The sequence below is a fragment of the Saccopteryx bilineata genome, chromosome 9 (genome assembly GCF_036850765.1).
Source record: "Saccopteryx bilineata isolate mSacBil1 chromosome 9, mSacBil1_pri_phased_curated, whole genome shotgun sequence".
Taxonomy (NCBI): Eukaryota; Metazoa; Chordata; class Mammalia; order Chiroptera; family Emballonuridae; genus Saccopteryx; species Saccopteryx bilineata.
The window spans coordinates 12098189-12116578 of NC_089498.1; the positions used below are offsets into that span (position 1 = coordinate 12098189).

Below are 18390 nucleotides of genomic sequence, written 5' to 3' on the forward strand. Positions count from 1 at the left end.
TGGTAATGGGGGAGCAGAGACAAGAGTAAAGTACGAACAGACATCATCCCATACATGATGTCTGTTCTTTTGGCAAAGTATTCATGATGTAGCGGTATTTATTAGACCCTAAATCAACCTTAATATATGGGATTAAGGATGTACACTTCCAGCTGTTTTGGTCATTTTCTTTTTCAGTGTGTTCACTTTTTCTACCTCACTCTTTTTGCCTTAGTGATGGTTTCTATGTCTTCTAAGTTAGGAGGGAAAATAAGAAGATTAGACTGCCGCAAACCAGTGAGGCTAGTAATTCCAGGTCCTGAGGGAGAATGGTGCAGAATTAAGAAAATAGACTCACCGAGAAAAGAGGATGGGATCAGGAGGCCTCTATAATGCTAATGGCAAGATCAGAGAGTGTGAACCCCTGTCCCCCTCATCTTTGCTTTATTATATAGCATAGACAATTAAAGCCTTTACTCTAATATACAAATAGGGAGGTCTCTGATACAAATACACACATCTGAGGCAAAAATTGGATTCCTCATAAGAGTGCACCATCCCATATCATGCAAAAGTCAAGGGTGTGGAGAAAAGCTTAGTGTTGAAAAGATCTTAGTATTAAAAGATCTTAGTATTAAGAGATCTTAGTATTAAGAGAGTGGGAAAGGCTCAGTCCCAAACCAAGCCTTAGGCTACAAGGACCCCACCAGCCCCACAGCCCGTCTTCCACATCAGACTTCCTACTCATTACTGAGAATAGCTGGATACTATCCACTCACAACTGTGCCTTTTAGGTGATAGCTAAACCCTCCACCTCATTCCAGGTTCTAGTCTTTCTTTCCCCAGGTACCAGTTGTTGAGTGTTATATTAGGCTCTCTCTCTCTCGCTCTATCTCTCTCTCTCTCTCCCTCTGTCCATCCCTTTCTCTCTCTCTCATTCTGTTGGTTAAATTTCTCCCAAGTGTTTATTATTATTTTATTACATATGGTACTAGGGGCAAAAATCTTTGAATTTTAATATGTTTATTTAAATATGAATTTTAAAACATGTTATTCTAGCTCTATACCTTTTCACCCCAATTCAGCTAAAATAATTCACTTCACTAGCTTCTTACTCACATCCTGTAATTGATATGTATTTGTTTACCTGTTGTTCTCAATAAATTGTGAGCCCCTAAAGGTAAGTATGTGCCTTCTCCCCCCTTTTCTTTATATATTCCTAGTACCTAGCCCAGTATTCAATGTGTGTAAAATAAATGAATAGTTGAATGACTGACTTTACACGGTATCTTATTTACATGTTTAACATAGGACTTGCTTTATAATACATAAAACTTTGTAAGAATAGAAATTTTTCAAAAACCCACCCAATGGTAAACATCTTTAGCAAGTCACTAGAAAAGCAGTGTGAGAAAGAGATTTTTCCACATAGACAAAATTGGACATCATGTTCTCAGATTTTATAAAGAAGCACTCACTTAAAGATTTCCAAAAAAGGTTACACAGAATTTCCAGCTAGAGTTCTTAATTCCAGCTAGAATAAAGAATTCTTTTTAATATTCTAGAAACTTCTAGTTTGAGGTGTTGGGTCCATTTGTTAGAATGATTGTTCACTCTTCAACTTCTCAGACACCATCTCTTTGTTTTGGGACTTTTTCCCCCAGTGATTTTTAATATAATGATAAGTACAATAACAACAACAGTAGTAATGTTACCAGAGCATCAGCAACCGCAGTCAGAACATGAGTATGCCAGCCTCAGCGTCAACCTTCACGCCATCCTTCTTTTGAATCTGAAACTCTGGCGTTGTTTGTGACTGTTTTGAAGGCAATGCGAGAATTCATTCGGATGCATTTCTAAGCTTCTGATTATTAACTCTCCAAACCTGGAAGTATCCCTGGTGGTCTCTTCAAACGCTGTGTCCTCTGCATGACTTTGTCTTTACCGGAAAACAACCAGGGGCATGCAGACCATTTTAAAGTAAAATCACTTTGGCAGGAAGGTTCGCCTCCCCTTCTGTTGGAGCCTTGATATACTACCAGTTTCAAATGCCTCATGTAAACTTGAAAGAAAATTCCTGATGTCCTTGCTTTATATTTCTAGAGATCTAAAAGTGCACCAGGTCCTGAGGTGATAATCTATTCATAGATTTAGAGAAACTGTGAATAACTTAGTAGGCTAAACTTAGGCTAGACCAGGAATTAAAAAAAAAAATTTCTGAGAGTTCTGAAAACATGAATAAACCTCTCTTGCCTTTTGTATGACTAACAGCCAAGCATTTAATAAAAATAATAATTATATGTTTTCAGTGTATCATGACTGAGTATGGTTGATGCTCACAATACCATATGGTGCCATATGATTATTGCTTTCGGTTTTTCTGAGATGGAAAATTAAGGCATAGAGGGGGTCCTGAACCAAATTTATAAACCACAGCAGTAGATTTAAATCAAGTTCTTTTTATTTACTTACTTACTTATTTATCTATTTATTTATTTTAAATATAATTTATTGGGGTGACATTGGCTAATAAAATTATACAGGTTTTAGGCGTATAGTTCTATAACACATCATCTGTATATTGTACTGTGTGTTCACCACCCCAAGTCTCCTTCCATCTTGATTCACCCCTCTTTTACCCTTTTCTACCTTTTCCCATTCTCCTTTTCTCTTGTAATCCCCATACTGTTCTTTTTGTGTCTATGAGATTTTTTGCTTAATCCCTTCATCCTTTTCACTGAGCCCTTCAAATTCCCTTTTTGACACTTGTGAGTCTATTCTCTGTGTCTGTGACTCTATTTTGTTTGTTAGTTTATCTTGTTCATTAGACTCCACATATAAATGAAATTCTGTACTACTTGTCTTTCTCTGACTGGCTTATTTCACTTAGTGTAATACCCTCCAGGCCCACCCATGTTGTCACAAAGGGTAATCTTATTTTTATGGCCAAGTAATATTTCATTGGGTAAATGTACCACAATTTTTTTTTACCCACTCATCTACTGATGGGCATTTGGGCTGCTTCCCAATGTTGGCTATTGCAAATAATGCTGAAATGAACATAGGGACACATATATTCTTTTGAATTAGTGTTTCAGGTTTCTTCAGATCTATTCCCAGATGGCCAATGGATATATGAAAAGATGCTCAATGTCACTGATTGTCAGAGAGATGCAAATTAAAATAACAATGAGATGTCATCTCACACTCGTCAGAATGGCGATCATCAATAAGTCAACAAGCAACAAGTGTTGGTGAGGATGTGGAGAAAAAGAGAAACTTGTGAACTGTTTGGTGGGAATACAAATTGGTACAGCCACTGTGGAATCAAATTCTTTTGCTCCTAACCCCATTATGAAACATATCCCTGTGATTAGATGGAGCTGACTGAAAAATTTAAAATATCAGAAGAAAATGTCTAGTGTTTAAGTAAAGGCAAGAACATGTTAAAAATTCAAGAGGAATTTCATGTAGGACTGGATGTTTTTATAAAGCAGTTCATAGAAAAAAAAAAAAAGAAGGAAGTAAGGAAGGTCTGGAATGAGAAAAGTCAATTTTTTTTCCTGCTTTTAAAAGATACATTTAACATGCAACATGGTAAAAGTTTAATGTCTACAATGTGATGGTTTAATACATGTATATATTCCAAAATGATTAGCACAATAAGGTGAAGGGCAACAAAATATTCTACCTAATGTATGCTTGGTAAAGTCATGGTACAATAAAGAGCCAAGTGTAGATGTAGCCATTGTTGTTGGAGGTGGGACAGGGTTTGGTCCAAGATGGAGTTAGGTAATGGAGGCCACGTGGCACTAAGTAGTGATGGAGCTTGTGCTAGACTAGAGAATGCGCATCCCAGCCAGGAACCTTAGGGTTAATTCTTTTAATAGTAAAACACAGTTCTGACCAACAAAACACATTGAGGATTGATATTCAAAAAGTGGGACACTCATTTGCAATTCCTCATTTCATTCAGCACCTTCCATTTATAGAAAAGGATGCTGGGTCCACAGAAGCTTAGTGTCACAGCTAGCCCGTATCAACATTTCACTTTCTAAAATGCCCACGTATTTCTTTCCCTTTCTTTACAGAACATATTTGACTTCACAGTGCTTTAGAAAAGGGGTTTGAACATAAGCTAAGGGAAACTCAAATTTTGAGGAAAGCTTAGTGTGACTTAGAAACCACGAGATATCATTGCATAATCTAACAGAACAAGCTTGCTAAATCCAGACCAGCATCCTTAAATCCCCACGGTAGAGGGAAAGAGACGAGGCTGCACCACCAATTGAACGCCCATCAATGTGACTTGTTGAAATGACTTTTGAATGATGTTAATCCTTTCCCTTTTTGCCCAGGTCTGCAGGAGCTATTGTTTTAGACGATGAGGGCTCTTCTTCCATACTATGCATTTATCTGTCGTCTTTTAGAACATTAAACCTTAGGATTGCATCCCAAGTTTGTTATTTCCCTCATCCTGTAGTGGTTAGATTTCTCTTTGTGAAACATCATGGTGACAACGAAAGGACATATCATGTAGGTGACTGTCCCATGTTCTAAGGCCTCCTGTTTATATGTCTTTTTTTTTCTTTTCAGTCCTAAAGAATAAAATAACATAAGCATTATGAAAGGTCCTGATACACAGTAACTAAATTTTAATAACCCCCTAATTATTCCTATGTTTTCTTTAACAAGTATGGTAAAGTTTTTGGTGCACTGTTGGTCTTACTAAATCCCAGAGTCTCTTCTGTGTTTATATATTGCCACATACAACATGCAGCAACATGCCTTACACTTAACACTTGAGGCATTGTTATTTGCATAGATGAGTGAGTGAATGGACAAATGGGTGGACAGACACATAAATAAATTAATGAATCAATAAGTTGAATTGCTTTTTAGAGTTGAGCAATTTAGTTAATCCTGATGGCCCTCAAATATTTCATGTTGTCAACAACAATATCTGAAACCATACCCAATTCTGAAAATATATGATTTTATAAATAGTGTTTGTCTTAGACAACATGAGGACCACATCATATGTTGAAAAATATTTCTTCTTAATAGTTAAAAGCTAGACATATTAGGAGTTGCATACATGAGATTATAGGAATATGGGGCTTTTGTTAGACACAAAGTTTTGAGTTGGGTTAAATTCCCTTTAGGGATACAGTGTTCTGTAATGTATTGCTGTATTTTCACTAGGGTCTTTGGTCTTTATCAAAAGAAAAATATTAGGACAGACAGGAATATTTGAGAACAATAACTAGATGTCTTCATCATATAATGAAGGGAACCGAAACCCAGATGATCAAAAACAATCTTAGTCTGATCTTGTTCATTGCTACCTAAAGCTCCTTTAGGCTTACTCATTTCTGGCTAGCAAATTACAAGAGAGTTTGTAATTTAATGTCAGTGGGACAGAGCTCAACTATTAAATTTATATGAATGGAAACATAATATGCTGAGATTTTCTAATGCTATTTATCCACTGTAGTTACTACACATTCTTCTAAAGAGCTTCTGCTAAAAACCTTAAAATCTTTACAGAATTTTCTTTGCCTGATGTGTTAAGTTTAAAAATTAAGCCAATGCCCTCAAATCTATGTTTCTTGTTCTACAAAATAGTTCATTGATTAGTCAAGGTCTAAACAAAGCTTTCTACATGACTCATTGATCAAAATAAGATCCGAGAGCTCATTAACTCGGTTGTCAGATACATTCATTTATTTATAAGCTTCTTTTTTTCTATGAATGTTTCACAACAATAAAAGCAAATGAGTGAATCTGCTTCTACGTGTCACCAAGTGTATACAAGTCACCATTATGCTCTTTTCCAAAGGAAAATTTGGAGGAAATGTACATTCTGAAGTACCTTAGTTGGAGGATAAAATCTGTATGTCAACATTTTAATATATTATTTAAAGAAGAAAAGAATGTTGTTCCTTAATAGTACCATGTTTATATCATTAATTAATTATAAAATCCAACCATAACACACACACACACACACACGCGCACACACACAAAACAAGAAAGTGAAGAATATTTTGGAAATTTTTCTTTATATGCGTTTTATGATGTCTCATTGATAGATGTTTGCAAGTTTTATCACTAATACTTAACTGAATTAATGATTAAACCTGTCTCATATTTAAGCCCAGCTTCTGGGTTTAGAACCTGAGCTCAGCTTGGTAAAAATTCCTTTATTCACATGTGTGTGTGTCAATCTATATTTGCAATATATCATCTTTTCCTAGGGTGACTATATAATTTATCATGCAAACCAGAACACTTTTGAGGGGGAAAGAGAGTGCTATTAATAATTATGCTGAAATCAAAACTACAATGAGATACCACCTCACACCTCTTAGATTAGCTATTATTAACAAGACAGGTAATAGCAAATGTTGGAGAGGCTGTGGAGAAAAAGGAACCCTCATTCACTGTTGGTGGGAATGTAAAGTAGTACAACCATTATGGAAGAAAGTATGGTGGTTCCTCAAAAAACTGAAAATAGAACTACCTTATGACCCAGCAATCCCTCTACTGGGTATATACCCCAAAACTCAGAAACATTGATACATAAAGACACATGCATCCCCATGTTCATTGCAGCATTGTTCACAGTGGCCAAGACATGGAAACAACCAAAAAGCCCTTCAATAGATGACTGGATAAAGAAGATGTGGCACATATATACTATGGAATACTACTCACCCACAAGAAATGATGACATCGGATCATTTACAACAAAATGGTTGAATCTTGATAACATTATACGAAGTGAAATAAGTAAATCAGAAAAAAACAGGAACTGCATTATTCCATACATAGGTGGGACATAAAAAAAACGAGACTAAGAGACATGGACAAGAGTGTGGCGGTTATGGAGGGGAGGGAGGGAGAGGGGAAGGAGGAGGGGAAGGGGCACAAAGAAAACTAGATAGAAGGTGATGGAGGACAATCTGACTTTGGGTGATGGGTATGCAACATAATTGAATGACAAGATAACCTGGACATGTTTTCTTTGAACATATGTACCCTGATTTATTGATATCACCCCATTAAAATTAATGAAAATTAAAAAAATAATTATGCTGAAACAGACACATCCTATACAACATGAACTTAAGATCCCCCTGCATTTAGCTCAATAAATGACAGGTCTGATTATAACTGCTCTACCTGGGACATGAGCCCTGTTTCTCACTGAGGAGTATTTTGTGCATCATTATTCCAAGATGTCCTTCAGTACAGATGCTTTTCCTGCAGAGTTTCTAGTTCCATGCGTCTCAGGTTCCACTCTCGCAGTGGAGCTCTCTGGTCCCCTAGCCTCATTGATTAATCTTTCTGAGTAGTCCTTAGCATTTGCACTGCACATCATCATTGTCTCTAAAATTGTTTGCCCTTGTTTCATATATGTTTAACTTTTATCTTCCCAGGTATACCACCAGTTTCTCTTAAGCAGAAAGAAATGCCTTATACTGTACTCTCTTCTCTCCAGCCCACTTAACATAGGAATCGCCAGCCAATACCGCGATCATATATTGAGTGATTAAATTAGATGTGGTGTGTTTCTTCTCTCACACACTGATCTCTGCCTTTTTCACTGTGTTCCCACTGCTCTGATCGGCTTATTTTGTTCTTTAGCATGTCAAGCACATTGACTCTATAGTACTCATTCAGTTATCCTATCTTGTATTTTCTTTCACTCATTTGTGTGTTGAGTTCCCAGGTTTACTTCTGGTTCCTGCTCCAAAGTTACTTCTTTAGAAAAGTATTCCTTAGAAGCATGTCTGTTACGTCCACTTCCCGCCCATTAGCTTCATTCTCTTAGCTGCTCTTCTTGTTTTATTACTCTTCTTTGTTCTTTGTAGCTCTTATTCCTTTTCTATTGTCAAATCCACACAAAGATGTCATCCCCTCCCCACTTCCAATAGTAAGTTCCATATAGTCTTCAGCTAGTATTATCATCTACAGGTGTGCTAGGAACATAAAGGTTCCTCAACAAATTCATGTATCTGTTGAAAGAGTATGACAGGGGAGAAAAAAATATGCCCAAATAAATGGTGGCAGTGGGTGCTGAAAGAAAGTGTGGAGTAGGTTGAGAGAGAATAGGAATCGTGTTTTTTTAGAGTGTAACCTCAACTTTTGCTCTTGAATTCAGATCTTTCAGACTCATTCCCTGTGTTGGTACTAGCTACACCATGCTGAATAATCATCAAGGCTAATGTAAATTCTTGGAAATTTTCTATTTCTAGAAATCCTTCAATCTATCTCTCCCACAAGTAGTTGAATGGAAAATAAGATCTGTTCTGAAATTCTTTCTCAGTTGAAGGACCAAAAATGAGCAAATATGAACATGATATAGAGATCTTATTTTTTTCTCATGAGATACTGGGTCTGGAAGAAAAGAGCGTGGATGCAACCTATTACATATTACAGCTGTCTTAAATACATCACCCTTCTTTCAAGTCAAATGTACCCTCTGTTGCTTTAAAATAGCCATACATGCCCCCCCAAAAGAAAAGTAAGGCTTTAAATAAAGTTTTTTTATGGATTTTTACTTTTCTGCTGTCAGTATAGATAAAACTTAACTGCATCCTGTAAGATCCTTTTCTAGACAAATAACAAAGTGTATAAAATTTGTTTGACTGTGAATCCACCCTATTTCTCCTGGAAACATTACCCTTGCCATTGTGAAAGTCATTCCTTCCCATCTATACTTATATGAAAAGAACAGAAGCTGCTGTCTTTTAATATGATCTAGGGAGTGAAGACATGGTCCAATCTCATGCCAGCATCAGACTTCAAGGTATACACATGATCAAATCTGGACCAATGAGAATCTTCCTCATGAATTTATTAAATTTCAGTTAGAAGGCATCCCAGACCAAATGGCTTACTCCTTCTTCTCTACCACTTATTCTACTTCGTGTTCATACTTCCATAATTTCATGTCTCACTGCAGTGTGTTCTTTGCATGTGAGTTTCCACTGTTGTCTTACACATCTGTGAAGAGCAAGGCTCTGTTTTTAACCTCTGTCACTAGATCTCAGCACTTTTAGGTTAATCATTAGATTCTCAGTAAGCACTTGAAGTAATACACAACCTTGAAAAAGGTACATTTGTCACTCCTAAGATTTGACAGAAATAATAATTATAAAGCAAATAAATTAAGAGAGTAAGTAGATCTTAAAAATTCTCATCACAAGAAAAAATAATTTTTGTAACTATGTAAGGTGATGGATGTTAACAAGACATTGTGGCAATAATTTTGCATTGTATACAAATATTAAATTATATTATATTCTTGAAATTAATGTTAGATGTCAGTTACACTTTAATTTATATGTGTGTATATATACATACACACACATAAGGTAAAGAGATCAATATAGGGGGAAAGGCTTAAAAATGGAATATACAATGTGATCCCAGTTTTGAAAAAGAAACATGGTATGGTATCATTGTAAGTGGACAACATATAGAGTAGTTGTCAGTATATATTTATTCTCAAATTAATATGCATTACTTATATAAAATTACAAGTTTGAGAATAAAACATTTCTCTGTCATGGTATTATGAGAAAATGACCTCTTTAAATGCATTATTCATCCTAACCATTCATAAACACTTGTTAACTGTTGGCTGGTGACCAAGTGTTCTAGAAAAAGAGATGAGTCCCTTCTATGAGTCCCTCTGTCATGTGTTAACTCTCCACAGCCTTTTCATTTTGTCTGAGATTTAAATAAACTTCACTACTCAGTGTGGGAGAGGGGGGACAAACCAGTAAATACATTTCAGCAAAGAATGACACTGACCCCGGAGGCAAATGCTTCTTTTGATATGTTCTATGTAATTTGGGAGATGATTTCAATCTTTTCTCTTGCAGTCTCATACTCTCTTTCTGCAGAAATTTTTCATCAGAAATATTCTTATGTTTCTCTGCTCTTCTTTGGGCTACTTTATTATAATCTATTCATTCAATGACATGAGTATAATTTGCATTGTAAAAAGAAATGTATGCAACATAAGATATCATGAGAAGACTCCTTACTATAGGATTTCACCACCTACATTCAGGATACTTAGACTTAAAAATAAAGTAAGCTGGGTGGGCAGCAAGATGGCAATGGAGTAGGCAGACATACCCACTTCCAACTCCCAAAACCAAAGTGGGTTACAACTTAATTATAAGAACCATCATCTGGATAAACCAACTTTGAACTAAACTAAGAGGACTCTTCAACCAAGGAACACTGAAGAAGCCACACTGAGACTGGTAGGAAAAGCAGAAATGCAGAGAGGGCTGCCCAGCTCCCTGGAGTGAATGGCAGCCCAGAGGAACTTGCATGGTGGGAAGAGAGTTTAGCGGAGAGGGGAGAGTCCTGGGTCCCAGGAACAAAGCCCCAGCCTGCAGCCCCAAAGCCTAGAACAGGCATATGGACCTGTTCATATTTAGCTGCAAAACAAGTCAGGATACTGTTTGTGAGAGACAGTTTTCTCAGACGCGGGATTCTTCTTAAAGGGACCATGCAGAAAACCTCTTTCACAACCACGCACCTGGGGCTCCTGGGGATGGGAAAAGAGGAGAGAACTGGAGCAGCAGAAAGAGAGTTTAATCTAGGAGGCACAGAGAGAAACACTTTGAGGGACAGCCACCCTAACCTCTGGGCTGAGTCACTCCCCAAATCTGAAAGGAGTATTTCCCCTGAACCAGCAATACCAGCAAAGGGAAGCAGGTCACCAGCCAAACAAGCTCTCCTGTGGAACTTAGAGCAGAGCTGCTTAGAAGGAGGGAGCTTTCAGGACTATGGTAATGAGTGTTAGGATTTGACCCGCAGCACCCCCACCCACACTGCTGAGGGCTTGCTAGAGGGCGAGAGGTGGCAAGTGGGGGCAGAAACCGGCCCAGCCAGGCCTGAGGCCCCGCATGAGCTCAGTCTAGCCTGGTGGGAACAGAGGGGACACGCAAACGTGGTCTGGCCCGGCTGCAGGCCTGCCTGCGACCCTGCCTGCAGGCAGAGATCCGCCACTGAGCAAGGGCATGCAGGCATGCAACCTCGCCCAACCTGCCGAGCTGAGGCTTGTGGCCCTATGGGTGAGCCGGCTCTGACCACAGGGGCGGGGCAGAAGCCCGGAAACAGGCAAAGACCCGCAGCTGAGCAAAGGTGCTCACCCCTGCCCTTGATGCTGAGCCTTATGGCCCATGCACAGTGCACAACTCCACCCACAGTGGCAGGGCAGGGTGAAGGCTAAGAACATCTGAGGCTTGTAGAGCCAGCCATATGAACACAGCCCCTCCCATGGAAGAGAGGCAGAAACCGCAGCAACAGCCGCAGCAGGCTGGCACTGGCAACACCAATACCTGAACGCCCTAGGCAGCGGCATGGGGGTGGCATTCCTGCAGACAGACCACACCTAGAGAACACAAAGGCAATACCCATTGAACTCCAGTGGCCAAACCCTCCTTATACACAGACAAAATGGGCAGGCAGAGAAATGCAACCCAAAAGAATCAAGAGAAATCCTCACAAAAGGACCCGAATGAGTCAGATATAACCAAATTATTGGACGCAGAGTTTAAAATAATGATTGTTAGGATGTTCAAAGAGCTTAGAACAATAGATGGTCATTACAAACACCTAAATAAAGAGATAGCAAATATAAAAGAGGAATTGAAATAATAAGAAAGAATCAGTAAGAAATGACAAATACAATATCAAAATTGAAGACCATAATGGAAAAAATTAAAAGCAGGATGGATGAAGCTGAGGATCAAATCAGAGAGTTAGAGGACAAGATAAACGAAGGTACGGAGGTGGAGCAGAAAAAAGAAAAGAGACTCAAAAAGTATGAGGAAACTCTAAGAGAGATCTGTGACAACATGAAGGGAAATAACATCCGCATCATAGGGGTTCCTGAAGAAGAAGAGAAAGAACGAGGGATAGAAACTTTGTTCAATCAAATCTTAGCTGAAAACTTTGCTAAATTGAGGCAGAAAAAAGTCTCACATTCAAGAAACACAAAGAACTCCATTAAAGAGAAACCCAAAGAAATCTACACCAAGACACATCATAATTAAAATACCAAAGCTAAGTAATAAAGAGAAAATATTAAAAACTGCGAGAGAAAAAAAGGCTATCACCTACAAAGGAGCCCCCATTAGGATGACATCTGACTTCTCAACAGAAACACTTGAGGCCAGAATGGAATGGCAAGAAATATTCAAAGTAATGCAGAACAAGAACCTACAACCAAGACTACTTTATCCAGCAAGGCTATAGTTTAAAATTTAAGGAGAAATAAAAAGCTTTCCAGACAAAAGAACACTCAAGGAATTCACTACAACCAAAACAATGCTGCAAGAAATGCTAAGGGGCCTGTTGTAAACAGATCAAGGGAGAAAGGAATATAGCAAAAGAGGAATACAGCTTTAAAGAATAAAATGGCATACTTACTTGGTAGGGGAGATACCATAATCACGAAGGTGGTTTTCCCAGGGTGAGGCTCACTCATTGCACTTCGAGTGTGTTGACCCCTGCAATTTCCCCAAATGTGGGAAACTCGACTGCATAATTGGTGGTAGTGGGGGACTGCATTCATGCTCTCCCCTGGTAAAAAAAAAAAAAGTATAAAATGACAATAAACAACTACATATCAATAATAACCTTAAATGTAAATAGATTAAGTGATCCGATCAAAAGACATAGGGTAGCTGCATGGATAAGAAAGCAGGACCCTTACATATGCTGTCTATAAGAGACACACCTTAAAACAAAAGATGCACATACACTGAAGGTAAAAGGATGGAAAAAAATATTTCATGTAAATGGAAATGAAAAAAAAGCTGGGGTAGCAATACTTATAGCAGACAAAATGGACTTTAAAACAAAGGCTATAGTAAGAGATAAAGAAGGCCACTACATAATGATAAAGGAAGCAATCCAACAGAAAGATATAACCGTTATAAATATCTACGTACCTAATATAGGAGCACCTAAATATATATATAAAGCAGACTTTGATGGATATAAAGTGTGAGATCAACAGCAATACAATAATAGTAGGGGATTTCAATACCCCACTAACATCACTGGATAGATCCTCAAGAAAGAAAATTAACAAAGAAACAGACTTAAAGGACACACTAGATCAACTGGATTTAATAGATATCTTCAGAACCTTTCACCTTAAAGCAGCAGAATATACATTCTTTTCAAGTGCTCATGGTAATTCTCTAGGATAGACCACATGTTAGGGCACAAAATCAGTCTCAACAAATTTATGAAGATTGAAATTATATCAAGCATTTTCTCTGATCATAATGGCATGAAACTAGAAATCAACCACAACAGAAAAACTAAAAAATACTCAAACACTTGGAAACTAAATAGCATGTTATTAAATAACCAATGGATTAACAATGAGATCAAAGAAGAAATAAAAAAAATTCCTAGAGATGAATGATAATGAGCATACATCAACTCAAAATTTATGGGACACAGAAAAAGCAGTACTGAGAGGGAAGTTTATAGCATTATAGGCATACCTTAAGAAGCTAGAAAAAGCTCAAATAAACAACATGACCCTGCATCTAAAAAAATTAGAAAAAGAATATCATGTAAAGCCCAGGGGTAATAGAAGGAAGGAAATAATAAAGATCAGAGTGGAAATAAATGATGTAGAGGCTAAAGAAACAATACAGAGGATCAATGAAACCAGGAGCTGGTTCTTTGGAAACGTAAACAAGATCGATGAACCTTTAACCAGACTCACCAAGAAAAAAAGAGAGAGAGGACTCAAATAACTAAAATTAAAAATGAGAGTGGAGAAATAACAACTGACACAAGAGAAATACAAAATATTGTAAGAAAATACCATGAAGAACTGTATGCCAAAAAGCTAGACAACCTAGATGAAATGGACAAATTCCATGAAACATAGAGTCTTCCAAAAATCAATCTGGAAGAATCAGAACACTTAAACAGACTGATTACAACAAATGAGATTGAAACAGTTATCAAAAAACTCCCAACAAGGAAAAGTCCTGGGCCTGAGGGCTTCACAAGTGAATTCTACCAAATATTCAAAGAACTAACTCCTATCCTTCTCAAGCTATTTCAAAACATTCAAGAGGAAGGAAGACTTCCAAGCTCCTTTTCTGAGGTGAGCATAATTCTGATTCCAAAACCAGGCAAAGACAACACAAAGAAAGAAAATTATAGGCCAATATCCCTCATGAATATACATGCTAAAATCCTCAACAAAATATTAGCAAACCAGATCCAGCAATATATGAAAAAAATCATACACCATGATCAAGTGGGATTTATTCTGGGGAGGCAAGGCTGGTACAATATTTGCAAATCAATCAATGTGATTCATCACATAAACAAAAGGAAGGAGAAAAACCACATGATAATTTCAATAGATGCAGAAAAAGCATTTGATAAATTCCAGCACCCATTCATGATCAAAACTCTCAGCAAAGTGAGAATACAGGGAACATACCTCAACATGATAAAGGCCATCTATGACAGACCCACAACCAACATCATACTCAATGGACAAAAGTTAAAAGCAATCTCCTTAAGATCAGGAACAAGGCAAGGGTGCCCCCTTTCACCACTGTTATTCAACATAGTTCTGGAAGTCCTAGACACAGCAATCAGACAAGAAGAAGAAATAAAAGACATCCAAATTGGAAAGAAGAAGTAAAACTATCATTCTTTGCTGATGATATGATACTGTACATAGAGTCTCAGTCAAAAAACTACTGGACCTGTAAATGAATTCAGCAAGGTGTCAGGATATAAAATTAATACTCAGAAATCAGAGGCATTTCTATACACCAACAATGAACTGTCAGAAAGAGAAATTAAGGAAAAAATCCCCTTCACATGGAGTACCTATGAGTAAATTTAACCAAGAAGATTAAAAACTTGTACTCAGAAAATTATAAAACATCGATAAAAGAAATCAAGGAAGATACAAACAGGTGGAAGTGTATACCATGTTCATGGTTAGGAAGAATAAACATCATTAAAATGTCTATATTACCCAAAGCAATTTATAAATTCAATGCAATACCAATGACATACTTTAAAAATATAGAACATATATTCCAAAAATTTATATAGAACCAAAAAAATATGAATGGCCTCAGCAATCCTGAAAAGAAAAAATAAAGTGGGAGGTATCACACTTCCCGATATCACATTATACTACAAGGCCATTGTACTCAAAACAGCCTGGTACCAGCATAAGAACAGGCATATAGATCAATGGAACAGAACAGAGAACCCAGAAATAAACCCACACCTTTATGGACAATTGATATTTGACAAAGGAGGTAAAAGCGTACAGTGGAGTAAAGACAGCCTCTTTAACAAATGGTGTTGGGAAAATTGGACATCTACCTGCAAAAAAATGAAACTAGACCACCAACTTACACCATTCACAAAAATAAACTCAAAATGGATAAAAGACTTAAATGTAAGCTGTGAAACCATAAGCATCTTAGAAGGAAACATAGGCAGTAAGCTCTCTGACATCTCTCACAGCAATATATTTGCCGATTTATCTCCATGGGCAAGTGAAATAAAACAGGATAAATAAATGGGACTATATCAAACTAAAAAGCTTCTGCACAGCTAAAGACAAGAAGAACAGAATAAAAAGACAAACTACACAATGGGAGAACATATTTGACAATACGTCTGATAAGGGGTTAATAACCAAAATTTATAAAGAACTTGTAAAACTCAACACCAGGAAGACAAACAATCCAATCAAAAAATGTGCAAAAGAAATGAATAGACACTTCTACAAAGAGGATATACAGATGGCCAATAGGCATATGAAAAAATGTTCAACATCACTAATCATTAGAGAAATGCAAATTAAAACCACAATGAGATATCACCTTACACCAGTCAGATTGGTGCTCATCAACAAAACAACACAGAATAAGTGCTGGCGAGGATGTGGAGAAAAGGAAACCCTCCTGCACTGCTGGTGGGAATGCAGACTGGTGCAGCCACTGTGGAAAACAGTATGGAGATTCCTCAAAAAACTGAAAATCGAACTGCCTTTGACCCAGCTATCCCACTTTTAGGAATATACACTAAGAACACCATAGCACTGTTCCAAAAGGAGAAATGTACCCCCATGTTTATGGCAGCATTGTTCACAATAGCAAAGATCTGGAAACAGCCCAAGTGTCTATCAGTGGACAAGTGGATTAAAAAGCTTTGATACATATATACTATGGAATATACTACTCAGCAATAAGAAATGATGACATCGGATCATTTACCACAACATGGATGGACCTTGATAACATTATACTGATTGAAATAAGTAAATCAGAGAAAACTAAGAACTATATGATTCCAAATATAGATGGGACATAACAATGAGACTTAGAGACATGGACAAGAGTGTGGTGGTTACTGGGGGGGGAGAGGAGGAGGGGAGGGGCACAAAGAAAACCAGATAGAAGGTTTCAGAAGACAATTTGAGTTTGGGTGATGGTTAAGCAACATAATCAAATGTCTAAATAACCTGGAGATGTTTTCTCTGAACATATTTGCCCTGATTTATCAATGTCACCCCATTAAGATTAATAATAAAGATATGCATATTATTATGCAAAAAAAGATATAGTACTCCACATTGCAATAGTGTTCTACATAATTCACATGTTTCATGAGTAATGTAAATTTTAGCATGGATTAAATATGATAATTTATTTTGCTTTATTCCCCCCTGTTACACATAGAGGATAATAATGGAAAGGCTTACAAGAATTGGCAGTGGTCGTTCTAATGGGTCCTTTGACTTCAGGCTTAGTGCCATGAATACTCATATAGAAGTATATGTGTATGATGTGTGTAACCTTCCATAATTTCATAATCCAGATGGATTTTAAAGAGGGATAGTTAGAATATAATTTCGTGAAAATTAGACTTATTTTGAAAAGCATCTGGGTGAAAATACAGAGTAGTACCTCTGCTGTTGTAATTGTGCCATTGAAAGAAAATTCAAGAAAAGCATGAAGTGAAAGTGGCCCAGGACAGTGTATTTTTTGGGGGCTTTGTCAAGAGTAGACATGATTCTGCTTAGAGTTTATTAGATAAAAATTACCTTTAGTCAATCCCAGCTAAATTTTAAGCACAAAAAGATCTCTAGACTCAACACTTTCTTCTGGAATGGAATTACGTTGGGTTGAATTTACATTTTCTTCTGCGACAGAAGTTCAACCCTACAGCTGTTTTTTTAACCACTCAGGAAAATAAAATTAAAAAGACCAAATATTTAATCTACAATACTAGAAAAAAAGACTGTGTGACACATGAGAACTCACAATTCTTCTCTTGTGTTAGATCTCCACATGACATATAGTAGGCTGTTATGAGAGTTGAGCATATACTTGTATAGTTAGCTGAAGTATTATGATGTTGACCCTGAGCTGGACGCTAAAAGCACTCGTTAGCTCTCCATCATAAAGACAAGTTCATGATCTGTAACTGAGTGTTCCGAGGCTCTCTATTTTATGATTCTTCATTCTCATTTCTCACCATTCATTTATAACTTTACACTATGCAGTCTAAACATATTGAACTCCTTACAGTTCCCTAAATATGTCTTCTTAATCTGTGTGTGCTTGTGCGTGTGTTTGCTTCATCTGACTAGCACATTGTTTTTCAACCCTCAAGTACGGCGACACATTATTTTTTAAAGGTGGGTAGGTTTCCATTAGGTAGACAAGGACTTGACTTAAACATCAAGTACCCTAAATTCAATCTTAGCTTTGTCAATGACCAGCTCTCTGGCTGTGGGTGAGTTGCATTATCTGTCTCTGTATCTCAATTTCTTCAAGTGTAAAATGGTGATACTATCGTATCTAAATGAGAGAATATACAATTTAAGGTATTTAGGGGATGTTTTTATAACCATAAGACCCTCTCTCTGATAAATAAAGCTGAATTATTATTGTAATTTTCTCTTTCTTGTTATTTTTCTGGACTGATGAAGCATAGCTAAAAAATGACAATTTTGTGAGAAAGGTGTGTGTGTGTGTGTGTATGTAGTATAGACTCCAACTAAGAGAAAACTGGCGGCTTTGCTGTATTTCTGGTCTTCGCCAGAAATACCTCGTGATGCTCACACACTAGACAGAAGATGACACATCCTTCAAGTCATCTGGTGACTGTTAAAAAAATTCAAGGCCCGTACCCCCCATTGTCCCCAAACCCATAAGACAATGATTCTGAACACCTGGACTACAGTTGCAGCATCAGGTAATTCTAATTCATGGTCAGATTGGGGTAGCCCCCATGATCGTCTCCTCCTCCTTTTTTTCTTGCTCTTTTTATCTTTTTGAGGTCTCTTTTTAT

The 18390-nt window shown here is 37.2% G+C and overlaps 1 non-coding gene across 1 annotated transcript; it reads left to right on the top strand.

Annotated features, from left to right (window-relative positions):
* Window positions 1–12439: 12439 nt before the first annotated feature.
* Window positions 12440–12603, top strand: LOC136313839 (U1 spliceosomal RNA). Its single transcript, XR_010727262.1, has one exon. It is a non-coding gene; the product is annotated as a U1 spliceosomal RNA (small nuclear RNA).
* Window positions 12604–18390: the final 5787 nt, after the last annotated feature.